This window comes from Oxyura jamaicensis, chromosome 1 (genome assembly GCF_011077185.1).
Source record: "Oxyura jamaicensis isolate SHBP4307 breed ruddy duck chromosome 1, BPBGC_Ojam_1.0, whole genome shotgun sequence".
Lineage (NCBI taxonomy): Eukaryota > Metazoa > Chordata > Aves > Anseriformes > Anatidae > Oxyura > Oxyura jamaicensis.
Window position 1 is genome coordinate 111395102 of NC_048893.1, and position 9897 is coordinate 111404998.

Consider the following 9897-nt stretch of genomic DNA (forward strand, 5'->3'; position numbering starts at 1 on the left):
ATTTTGCTTTGCCTCTGTTGCTCGTCCTTCAGTGCTTTCCCCTTCACCTTCTCCCAGAGGAGGGCATGCAGTCTATTCACCAGCTTGTGTCCAAAACTGGCGCCTCTTAGAAGAGCAGATAAGTGCCAAACTGAACCAGCCTCCTTTCCCTCTCTCCTCCAAGCTTCTTTCCCTCTCCTCCACTTGCCTACCTCACTCCCATGGCAAATCCTCAATTCCCAGTCACTTTTGTTTTTGCAAAAGCGTTCTTTGATCCCATTCCTCCTGCTCCTTCCTCCTTTTCCCAGTAGTTATGACAGTCACGTAGTCTGTAGTGGGTCATGGAGACCCACTCCCAGATCTCAGCAGCCTCTCTGCTTCACACACAATAACCTCTGGAAACAGCACAGAAGAAGATTTTGAGTCAGCAGAGATTCCTGGATCATGTGCAGACAGAAACTGTGGTGGCTCCCATGCAGGGCTCTGCCCTGTTCCTCCAGCCCCATCAATGGTGAGCTCCAGGTGCCTCCAGGTGGAGAGGGAAAGTGAACAGACATTTTCAAGACCACAGCTTCAAACTTGACCCTTAACTGGATCTGGGCTCATCCTCACACTTACCTCTCTGCTTTATAGGCCCCTGCCAAAGGAGTGCCCCCGCAGCTGGGAGCTGGAGTTGTGAACAAGGCAGATTTTCCAGGGGAGTTTCCCAGAGGTCCAAACAGCAGCGAGATATCCAACCCTCAGTGGCTTTCAGCCCTGCCCATTACTCAAGCGTGGTGCATTTCAAAGCATATTTCAAAGGCTATCTTTCTGGAAAGGTACTAAGCTGTTAACTATCTGAAGTTGGTTGCAGAGTGTGTGTGGGGGGGGGGGGGGGGCCCCAGTTTGCAATCCATTAATGACTCCAGAATTACTCAGCAACAACACATCCGAGGGAGGCTGGGAGATATATGAGCTGCTTGTGAAAACTATTTTATTGTGAAAAGAGTTAAAGGCATCCTTTAAACTGCTCGTCCTTGGCATGTTTTATTAGCAATTCATTTCTGTCGCACCTCAGGTCAAGCTACTGTGGATCTTGCAGTGATTTTTTTTTTTTTTTTTTAACGTGTTTGTGTTTAATTGGTGTCTCAAAGAGTGTTTTGAATCCTGTGCATGCCCAGTGAGCGGCTGTCTGGCTCCTCTTCCAAGTTGGCCTCCACAGGGAAGAGTGAAACTTAACAGCATTTTGCTTCATATGACTGCAGTTACTAAAGGACCACTGCCACACACTGGCAAACTTTGAAATCTGTATTTTCTTAACATCCCGCTGACATTTTTTTCCATCCATCATCTCTGCTTCCCAAAGGATTTGAGTGGAAACAAAAATTTCTCTTTTCTTAGCCGGATTCCTGCCCTTGCCTGATTAAATTAGAGATGCCGCACGATCTGCTCCGCAGGTGGCATCAAGTTTCATCACCACAAAACCTGCTGGTGCGACCTTGCGGGAGGAATGGCAGGAGGAGAGGGCTGGCCGTAGCGTGATGACCTGAGCATCTGCACGCAAACACTTGCAACACATCACTAACTACTGGGAAAGTCTTAAGGGAAATGCTGACTGCAGTGGGGCTCTGAATTTAGGCAGGTCTCTGGGCGAGCAGGTGAGGGTCTTCTGGGACTCGTCAGCTCCTGAGAAAGTCCTGGTGCCGTACCCCAAGGACGGCCCCAGTTCAAGGGTAGTTTGCTACCGAAACCTCCCTCAGGCTTTCAGCGCTCTCTCTGCACGACTGTTCCTGAGAATATGATTGAACTTGTCCTGAAGGAGACATTAACACAGGGTGGCAAGAAAAACATCACTCAGGCTTTGGGTTCAGCTTGTGCCGACAATTCTCAGGCATCAGGGAAGGCCGAATCCTGCCGTGACTCCTGGCCCAGACGGATGGGGCTGTGGCTTCTCTTCAGCATCTCAGCTCCATCATTTTGTCCTTCCTCCAGCTGGGTGTTATCAGTGACACTGACCTAACTTACAGATCTGAAGAGATAACTCTGCTCTTGCTTTTATTAGCTTTGGCAAATGGCTTACGGTCATGATTACAGAAGTTTGCTTTAACGGCATTTGATATCCCAGTGTGTTCTGTTTCCATGAGACTATTTTGCTTTATCAGTTTTCTAGCTGGACCTTTTCCTTCCCCGAAACAAATGTTCACTACCTTTTGTCTTGCTGATAAGAGTTCCTCAGAGCTGTCTGCTGGGTGCTACAGTCTGCAGCAAAAGCCTGGTCACAGCCTAGTGGAAGTTAACAGGACTGCAATGGAACTGAGACCCACTGAAATATTGTCACTGTGACTTCTATTTTAAAACAGTTTCAGTTGTATTCTGTAGTAATCCTGGAATTATTTTTGTTAACCTCAGATGACCGATTTGAGGCTGGCATCACTTCTTTGAGCTGGTTGGGAGTTTCTTGCTGTCTCTGCCAACGTTGGTCAAACAGAACTGCTTAGAGCAGCACCCCAAAGCTGCTTAAAGCTGCTTCTCAGCTAGAAAACCTTTCTCCTTCTTCAGTAGCCATACATCAACAACTATTCAAGGAAGCTATTGATGAGGAGGAAAGCTGATGAGAAGAATGGTTTCAGAAGAAGTTATGCCCCAAGAACTCCAGCCCAGCTGAGAGGCCTCCTCATGCATCTGTCTTCCTGGTTCAGTACAAGATACACTGAAGTGCAAAAGGAATGGGCACCTAAAAACAAAACAAAACAAAAACAAAACAAAACAAAAACACTAGGAGGTAACACTTCTCTTAATCACTCCTAAAGACTTGTGATGCTGGAAATTTATTTAATTTGAGTAAAAAGTTGGTGCTACTAACACACTTCCAACCTTTCCGTTTTTCAACATTTCTCACCTCAAACACCCAAGCACTGAAACACTGACTCGCAACTCACCTGCCACAACTCCTTCATATACAGGTTCCCAAAACTGAAGCTGATGCTGTGAGACATGTTTTGTTTTGTTTTGTTTTGTTTTGTTTTAAGCTAAATGGTCACATGAAACTTTTGTCTAATAATTGTGGTCAGTTATAGCCGCTGTGAATTTGTTGTTGTTGTTCCAACATTTTTATGACAGCAAAAGCCTTAATATAGAATCAGCCCTTCAAGCACAAAAAAGGTTTGCTTTTGTACATCTTATATTGCTCACCATGCCTGCAATGCATATTGGCAAAGCATTTTTGCCAGTGTTTACTGCCTGCAGCCAAGGGTTTGGCCAGGGTGGTTACCCTGGCAGAAGTTTTTATGGTTAAACGATGTCCAAATCCCCTAACCCCCATAATTACTTCATGGAGGCAAGGGAGCTTGCATGCCTGAACTCTGTGAGTGGGTGTTTTGGGGAACATGAGCAGAATACAGGCTTCTTTTTCCCCTCTGAATTTAGTGATTTCAAGTGGGTACTCAATATTTTTCTGCAGTTTGTATAAAGATTTTTGCTGAAGACTGTAATTTTTCCTGTTTTATTTTTTCTTCATGGAGGTGGAAAGTGGCAGGTTCTTCTTTTCTGAAATGCCTAGCCTTCAGGGTTTGTTGCATCAAGTGTCAGACACGCTATAAGCCTTTCAAAGGAGAGGCTGCTGCATGTTTTATTTATTATTATTATTTGCTACATTGTTTGTACCATGTTTTCTAGTCCATTTTCCTTTTGTACCAAGTATTCCTTATTTCTTTTAGAAGAATTTTAGCTGAAAGACTTTCGTTCATTTTTCACCAGTTTGTGATACAATCACAATGTAAATAGGTTGCTCAATAATTAATTAGATCTGCCTAGTAATTTAAGTAGGCATTATATGGAAAGCCCATTTACTTTAGAAACCCCTTAAAACTCTACAGCCAATGGATCAGTGAGCAGTTCGTCATGAAGCATCGGCATGATGGGGCCAATTTTCTTCAGTAGCTCAGACTTCAGTCAGAGCACCCAGGATGGCAATGAGAATTGTGTCCATTAAGACCCAAAGGACTTTGCCCTAAAACTCTCTCAGACCAAACCCAAACAGCCTGACTGGGAGACACGGTGAGACTGTCTGTCCTTTCTTTGCACTGGGAGAGACAGTGATCAGTGCCCCTGGACCATCCAGGACAAGTGGCTGAGGAGGTTTCTTGATGCTTGATGAGGAAAAAAATGATGCATCTGAGAAATCTTCTGGTTTGCTTTTTTTTTTTTTTTTTCAGCTGATACTCACTGGGAAGCATTTTTAATACTTACCCACCTGTCAAAATGTCTAGACTCTTTTTGCAGGACAAGGGACCCAGTGTAGGCTTTCCCAGTGGCTTTTACTGTTTGGCCTGTTGCTGTCTTCTGTACTCCTCAATAAATTATTCAAAATTTGTGAGTGCTGATGGATAGGTGCCTGCCAAAGATGTTCATGCATTCATCTTTTCCTAAACAGCAGCAGGGCATAGGCACAGCTCTCCGAACTGCCATGGGTGTCATCTTCACCCAGTAACCATGCCATGTGGCAGGAATGACCTCCTGTTTATCTTCTCGCATGAAGAGCCAATCTCCTTAGGTCCACACAGTATGCACGTTACTGATATAGCCCAGCTTTCCCTGGCTTGGATTAACTCTGCATTCCTCAGAGCAGGAGCCCTCTGTGCCCAGTACCACCCAGTCACACAGGGACAGAAGGGTGACCACTGCATGCTGCTCCACACATCCAGTTTTCCTATGTCCCTTGTAGCAACCTGAGGCGGCTTACCCTACTCGAGCTTCTCCTGAACACCTTCACCTCTGTCTTTTACTCTTTTGTACTCCGTTTTACTGCAGGATCTCTTCTTACTCTGTCCTTGAAAGCATCTGAAGTCACTTATCAGAGGATGGTGCTGGAATAAGTGTTCTGACCCGGCAAGTGCTGTTGCAATATTGTTATTGAACTTAGCAGCCAGTAAATCCTGCCACAGTCCTGCTCTGTGTCTCTGCTGTCCGCTTGCCTGCTGTGCTAATTTCTAGCCCTTTTTGTAGTTTCACCATCTTACAGCATCCAATTTTCCTACAAAGCTCAGAAATCCTCCTGCCTGTCTGTGGAGAAGACACTAAAATACCAAATAACAAATTATTGTAGCTACGTGCTGTGCTAAGACCGTCCTCGGCATTTCCTGGGGCGTTTTTATGTCTGAATTTTAATTCCCTATATTGAAAGCTGCTTGAAGTAGAAAGCACGTTTGCCCTCATTTCTCACCCCAGCACCAAACCCAGCATGAGCCCTTGGGTAACTGTGAGGGGCCGTGCGGGCTGGAAGCAGGAGCTCTCATCCCCTTATTCGCAGCTCCAGCTCTCCATATCCCTCTGGAGAAGAGGCCCCCAGAGCTGCCTGCAGCTCTGGCAGCTTGGCCAGACTGCCCTCGTGTGTTTTCCAGCTCTGCTTCTTCTCTCTGGCCTCTGTGACCTCTCTCCAACCTCATAGGAACAGGTTATGACCCCTGTCAGGGCAGCCTCGAGCTCTCCCCAGGACAGAAACCAACAGGTAGATGCGAGCCTCATGTTTCATCCCAGGAGCCTGTCTGCATGAGGGAGGAGGTATTTGCATAAAGCTCTTCTCGGGAGGGGGCTTCTTTCTTCAGTGCTCTTTAAATTTTCGATGCTTTGTAGCGAGATGCAGTTTTCTGGAGGGCGATGTGACCGCGGGACCACCTTTCATCCCAGCGTGCTGTTGTGCAATGTTTGGAGGAGCCGCTTGCTTTTATTAGCCTGCTATTCATAGCTCTTCTGCAAAAGTGAGCCCTGCACAGCCAAACTCAACAGAAAATATTCTCTTCTGGAAACAGAACCGTTCTCCAGGCTTTGTGTCTATTTACAGCCAAAAGATCAAATGCATAAATTAAAAGGGTAGGTAGAGGCTCTGAAGAGTTTGATCCCACCAGGGCACTTGCACGCTATGTACATTAAGGATAGTTTTTTTTTTTTGATGGGAAACATTACTTTTTCATGTCTGACTTCTGTAGTTCCAGTGAGATATATGGTGGCATTGGAAGATGGTGGGAACACTGTGACACCCCCTCGCTTTGACTTGTTCCCCTGGTATGAAACCTTGGCATTTGGAGATGGCAGAGAGGAAATCCTGGATCAGGACCGAGAGCTGAACGAAAGCACAGCTAACAGCTGCAAAGTTTAAATACTATGAATGGGAAGCATGTCCCCAGAAAGTCTCATGGGCCTTTATCTGAAGGAGATATGCCTGGAGGTGGTGGCCGAGGGAGGTCATTTGGGGATTTTGTCCTCTCCTGCCAGCATAAGCTTGCTTTCTGCCAGCAGGCACCCAGGGCTGGAGGCTAGTCAATAAACACTGCCTTCAGCATTGGTGCTCGCTCCATGCCGAAGCAGGCTGGCGAGAGCGTGCCGAGCAGCTGAGGTCCCCGCGCTGGGAGCCAGCCGTGCTTCCACACGCAGCCATGGGCTAAATGGAAACCAGACGGGAACCTCTCCAGCCCTACACGGCTCGCCTTCCACAGGGTCTGCAATTAATTAAGACTGAAGGGGAGGTTTTGAATAACCCCTTTGTGGAACAAAATACACACAGTCAAAACCCAGCTGACAAACACAACAAAACTGACTTCATGGTTTCTTATGAGAAAACCATTAATGGCTGGAGAAATGAAGAAACACTTTGTTCAAGTCACTGGTGTGAATGCAGCATATTCAGATTACAAAGCCATCCTGCGCTGCTATAATAAATATCATATAGCTTTATCCATGGGTAACCAGGTATGTAAAAGCCAGGAATAACACATTAGGTTTCAAGTTAGCATACAGTACCTACTATTACATTTTCATGGAGCTCACTCACAAAGAGTCAGCATTTCGACACCAGCCGGTGCTTCCAACTCAGCAAACACCAACGGGACGGTCACCTGATACCTGCCACGGCTCTGGCCTGCTTTCAACTCTTTGTTCCTGCTCTCCTCTTATGTCAATGCTCAAGGGAGAGGGGGGCTAAGCGTTAAAAGGTTTAATAAAGAAATATCTCCTTTACCTCGGTGGCATGTCGTCTTCTTTTCCACTTTGGTGTACGTTAGAGCCTGCTGATGAATAGTGACAGGTTGCTCAAACAGTCAGGCGGGAAGGACTAGGAAAAAAAAAAAAAAAAGGTATTTGGGGAAACATTTACAGCCTCCAGACCGCAGTCAGGGTGAAGTCTGATGGCGTGTGCTATGTGGCAGGTCAGAGCAAAGGCTGTAGCAGACTCCTCTCCCTGTATGGGCTGTGAAAGCAGTACTCACCACAAGTTTTACTTACTGCCAGCACCCAAGAGAGTCTCACAGGTGTCCAAGCCTGGCTGTTTCCTCTTGCATAGGCTGGTTAGCCACTCTCCACGATGCCTGTGAACCTGGCAGAGCACCGATGCACCCAGGGCCAACCATAAGAGTCCGCTTGTGAAGCACAGACCCAGCAGGTCCTGGTCCGTTCTCATGTCACATTCTTCCAGTAGGCATTAGTACCCAAAGCCCCTGAAGTTAGCAAGCATCTTTATGTCTGCACCAACCCCTCAGCTCTATGTTCCTCTCTTAAACTGCAGACGACTGAGCTGGAGATGGGACTGCAAAACCCATTGCTTTTTGAGGTCTGATCTAACCTGGGAACCCAAGTCCCTTGTGGGAAAAGGCTGCCACCATGCCAAGTCAGCATTTCAGGCACAAATCTGGGTAATTTTTTGTAATATCAGTGTTAACATCTAGAAACACAATACTTTCTAACCTTTTGTCACAGTCTTAAAAATAAAATAACTTCAAATAAAATAGGTTCAGATCAACACACAGGACTCATTAGGTTTTCAGGAAAACAGCACCTTATTTTCTTCCACAGTTTTGCAGCAGTTATCTTTGACTGTCCACATTTGTCTCCATCATTCCAGCATGCCAAGTGGGAGAAAAAATAATTGTTTTACTCCCAGAGCACAAAAAGAAACCACTGCAAAACAAATGAGAAAATCCTGTTTCTACCTAATGGACAACGGAAAGCTTGCTTCACCTTTGCCAGCTTTCAGGAGCCTGAACGATTCAATACCTGAGGTAGTAAGTGTCCCAATTCAACAAGTTTCTGTAGGCTGCATTGCAAAGTGATTAGCCACTCCATAACAAGCCCTCTTTACAGACTTACGATCTGGGTTGTTTGCTAACCTTTTACACAGTTGGCACCCAATAACTTGAAACATGAATTTGGTCCTACCTCTTCAACTTTACCTATGCTACAAGACTAACTGTTCTCCTCAGGCCCGTGAACAATAAGATGATCAAACAACTCTTTGGGTAAACAAGATGTGCTGAAAGTAACCATGATCATATGTCATAAGCCTTCCAGTCAGAAGAAAGTGGCTCAACATCCCAGATTTGACCTACTAAGATCGGGAGACCACATCAGAACCACCACTGGCCCTGCAGTTCAGTACTCACCTGCCCACAGGGTGCTGCTGCCTTTTCTAATGGATGTACAGAGCTCTTCCCTTCACACCTGGTAGGAGGTGGTTACTCCCTTTCTCTCCCTCACTTCCAATGTGTGAATATAAACTCCGTGGTTTATAAAGAGGTTCAGGTCAGGTCCTGCCCTCCTCCACAAAGTGTTGTAGGGATGAGGATCTTTTTCATGGACTCACCAGTCTCAAAAACAACTGGAACTGCTAATACAAGCTTTACCACCTTTGGATTTTCAGTGCTCTCCTGGTCTCTCAGACTCTTCTATTGAGAGACCATAAAGTTTGATTCAGAAAGATGACGTGAACAGTATGGGTGGGAATCACTGCAAGAACTGAAAGACCTGACTTTTCCCTTTCCCCAAATCATTGCAATATTACTTGGTATACGGGTGGCCTTAGAAAGACTTCTCACTACAAGCCATTCATGATTTTAGATTTACAGAAATACTAGAGATTAAGTCAAGCTTTCTCTTAAGATAAGATCTTAACTTCAAAAGGACCACTGATAATCTAGACAAGGTAATCACCCAGACTGAAGCAGCATATATCCAAATGAACACAAAACCCCATGGTTCCCACTCCTCTCAATAACACAGAGAGCTTGGTCTTTAGGTCATTTAACATGGATAGTTACAGCTCCCACCTGTGGACCAGGTGGCAGGGACACGGCAGCCCCTCTAAATGTACAAGAGACCTTAATTTCAGTGACTTGTCTCCTCAGGCACTTACTCAAATTGCAATTAACTTAATGCACAAATTTCCCCCTCCTAAGGTTTCTCTCATTTCTTCATACCTGACAGGGCTTTCAGCTCTCCACAGCTCCTGTCAGAGCTCCTCTTCTTCCTCCTGGTTACTTTGGGTCTGAGTTTCACATTATGACTTTCTGCTTTTGTCCATAGGATAAGCTACCTGTTCTTCCAGTCCAGCTACTTCCTTAGGCCCTTCAGGAAATACTAAGGAAGAAGTCGTTTCTTCGCACCCAATTTGACCAAACCACAGGCTACTTCTTAAACATCCATTCTGGCAACCACAAGACCACAGGAGCTGTGTCCTCCCTGGCACTGACCCCAGCTCTGTTTGAGCAGATCATTGTGTCATCCTAACCTACTGAATGCAAGGACCTACTCAGCGTTTTTACCTTGTGCTGTAATTTCTTGTACATGATATGAGTCAATGGGATGCATGAAGCCCTGAGAAAGACCAAGGAACCCACCACATCTGTACATTCAAAACTTTACAAAGTTTCTGAATAGATCTTCTTCCACCTGAACCACACGTATGATGACCATCACAAAATAAGCTATTTCTGCCTAACGTTTCTAAGTGATACCTGTACATGAAATTTTTCATCAAGTCCTCTTCCACACAGTGAAAGGATAAGCTGTGTTTCCTCCGCTTAAACTTCACAGAACAGAATCTCCCTTTTGCCAAGAGAGACCATCACAGCACAGAGCAGTTTCCTCCAAAGAACGAGATGGGCAGAGCTAGGA